Source organism: Lemur catta, chromosome 2, assembly GCF_020740605.2.
Source record: "Lemur catta isolate mLemCat1 chromosome 2, mLemCat1.pri, whole genome shotgun sequence".
Lineage (NCBI taxonomy): Eukaryota > Metazoa > Chordata > Mammalia > Primates > Lemuridae > Lemur > Lemur catta.
The window spans coordinates 88304668-88308117 of NC_059129.1; the positions used below are offsets into that span (position 1 = coordinate 88304668).

Here is a 3450-nt window from a genome sequence, read left to right on the forward strand (position 1 = left end):
ATTATATTGCATGTGAAAGGAAAATTAATTTTGCCTTAAGTCTCAAATGTACATGAGAGCTCTATCATATAATGAAGGCTTGTCTGAATAACCTAATTGAGTCAAGGTATCAGAAATTTTCAGATATTTTATGCCAAAGATGTACTTGTTTCCGAATGATTAAAATTTTAACGTCTAAACTTTCTTCAATTTACTAGTCACACAATTTTTCACCTCCTACTTGCATATCTATGATATATTTCCTATAGTATCCTTATGCAAATGATAAAGTGACCCCGTATCATCTCAGAATTTTACAGTTAAGTACATAGGTTGAAATTAAGAATGGCAAGGGGTGGCCAGAAGACACACAATAAAATCAATCACAGATGATTGGAAATTACATTGTTTCATCATCACTCATTTTTTTCACCACAATAATTCTGACAAAAAATATTTTGTTAAATGACCTACTCTTTCCACTTAATAATTAGATTCTATGGTACTCCAAATATAAAAATCTCCCTCAGAGTAACGGCTGGCAGAAAACTTAGACTATGAATGAGGCATCTTTTTTTTCTATTATTTTTATGCACAAATACCTAACATCTGGCCAACATCAAAATATGCAAGTTCTGGCAGCAGGTATCAAACTTTGTACAACAAATGCAGTCAGAATTTTTTTCTGAGCAGGTTCACTATACATGATCTTGGACACATGTTTGATATTATCTGGAAAAACAAAAACAATGAGTCAACGACTTGAGCTCTACTTGACACTGAAAAGGAGTTTGGCTCCATAAACTGTTTCTGAGAAGAATATTTCACTCTGAGCATAACAACTACGGTTCCATTATTAATGTAAATAAACGAGAGGGAAGACGAAAGCCTTGATGATTGCCATGGTAAAAAATTAAACAGGCCTGAGACTGTCGATTAGAGTTGACTTTAGTAACTGGCTGGGAATGCAGACATTTGATCCAGCATGCACTATTACCAGAATTCACACTGACCAATCAATGTCCTCTCCTAAAATGTATTTGCACTCTGAGGAATTGAAAGTTCCCAGTGAAACCTATGAAACCTCATGACTTTCTGGAAAGGGTTTTTTAGAATAAGTGTTATGCTTTACAGTAAAATTTAAGAAGTTTCATTAGTATAAAACATTTTCTCTTTTTTATTAATAGCTAATATATAGACTTAAATGCTTTAAAGGAGTTTTTCTGATCCTGGACTACACAGTCACTTCCTTGTTGAGTTGCAGGTCCCATGATAAATATGGCTAATCTTGGGCATCAATTTTACTTAATGATAATAACACAGTAGTTTGAGTTCCAGAATAATTTCCACAAGTGATTAGAAATCATAGTTATCTGCTAAATATTGAAGATAAATATGTAAAAATGTATTTTTAAATTCTTTGTGATTATTCTGATGTTGAGATATTAGCCATAATTCATAAAAGGAATAGGTTCCAAAATAAAGATGTAGACCATCTTTGCAAGTTATTTTTTAGATTAAACTTATAGGTTTTTTTTTCCTAAATATTGATTGCAGCATGAATAAAGTGACATATAGATGTTGTCCTAACATTGATTTTGTTACTCCTGTGTATACACATGAGCACAGATGCTCCTAGACACAAATACATCAGTGCACACTTATATGTACAAATTAATCATTTATATCAATTCAGAGTTAGGTATTTTCTCCTAAGTGTTATGTTTATTGTGCTAGTAGGATTCCACTTGTTTGCTAGTGGACCAAATCGTTAAAATAAACTCATTCTCCATAAGTTCCTAAAACGAAAAGGAAAAAATTAAATGTGAGTGAAAAAATGATGATTATTAGATATTTCTATTTTCTACTTTCCAGATGTATGCACTTTAGAAAAAATATGGAACACTTCATGAATGTGCATTTCATCCTTGCCCAGGGGCCACACCAATCTTCTCTGTGTTGTTCCAGTTTTTATGTATGTGTTGCCAAAGTGAGCACAAAAATATACACTTTGAATAGTTCAATGAAGTAAAAACAACATCACAGTAAGTTGAGTTGAAAGATACTCTATTCTTTTTCATGATTTTTAGTGAACTAACATATTCTACTTAAGAAGAAGCATGCATTCTGGCCTATGCAATTAAGAATGAAAGGAATTAATGGAAATGAAAACTTGCTGATTCAAACCCATTATTGAGCTGATCAAATGCAAATAAAGATTATGTTATATTATAATTTTAAACATAGTAGACTGGAAAAAAAATTAAAGGTCTGACAATAACAAATGACAGAAAACATTTAAATCCATATGATAATCTTCATTTTGGGATGAGGCATACATACATACATACATACATAACCAGGTATATTTTAGAAAAGTGGGAAAACTATCTGCATAGCTTTTATCAAGGTGAGAAATTTGGGTAAGGGAAGCAGAGATCATTGGCAAGTTTTGAATTTTCATGTTTAACGGTGGTTTCATGAGTGCTTATTCCATTATTAAAGACCAAAGCCTAGTGTATTTGCCATATTCAAATGCTTATGACTTCAGTAATAGTGAGCAATGCTATATAAAAAAACTGTATAAAGACAATGAAATGCCACTCACTAACACGTGCAGGTTCACTATATATGTTCAGGCCTATAATAAAAAATTTTTAAAGATTAATGATATTTGAAAACTATTTGCTTCAATACAGCCTCAATATTTTCAAAAGAAATGTGAGAACACTTACAGGTAAAAAAAAAAAAAAGGTTCCAAATGCCTCCTTTTCCTCATAAAGATTGTAAAAGAAAGGAATAAATGGATAATGGTGGGATTTTGTTGTTCTTAGAAAAAAAATTCTCTAAATATGAAATTATTGCATTTCTACAGCTATGTGATGACTGGAATTTCACAACAGAAAATTTCCTTTTGTTTCTTTATCTCATCTATGCTTTCCAGACTTCAGGAAGAATTTTCTGGGCATCACACTTCCTGAATTTCATCCCATTAATTGCTTTATCTTACATACTACAGAACAAAAGTCTAGTCTTAGCCAGTAGCCAAAGTTAGAGGAGAATTGAAGTAATTTTGAGTCAGTAGCCAGCATCAATCCCGGCTTGGGATAGTAGCATTCTGTCCCAACTACGGTTCTCTCTGCCAGTCTTAGACTTTCCCACATCATTTTAATATGACTTGGATGGGACAGATGTATATGCTCTTGTGCCCAGACTTTGTCTTGGAAAGGAGGACAGACTCTTTTGGAGAGCAAAGGAATAGAACACTGGTTGCTAACTAAGAGTGCAAGAGCAGAATCAAAATATTATAGCCAACTTTTTAAAATAGACATATGTATTTCCAAGCATTTGGCGATCATTTCTAGTCTCTCTTTCTGGAAATGATCCACCAGGAAGAACATCATGGATAGGGTGACATGGGGCCACCTGCTTATCTATATATCACCAGCAAGAAGCAGAATTGTTCTCAAG

General features: G+C 32.8%; 1 non-coding gene across 1 annotated transcript; it reads right to left on the reverse strand.

The window, feature by feature from the left end:
* Positions 1-1870: 1870 nt before the first annotated feature.
* Positions 1871-1977, reverse strand: LOC123633675. Its single transcript, XR_006733701.1, has one exon. It is a non-coding gene; the product is annotated as a U6 spliceosomal RNA (small nuclear RNA).
* Positions 1978-3450: the final 1473 nt, after the last annotated feature.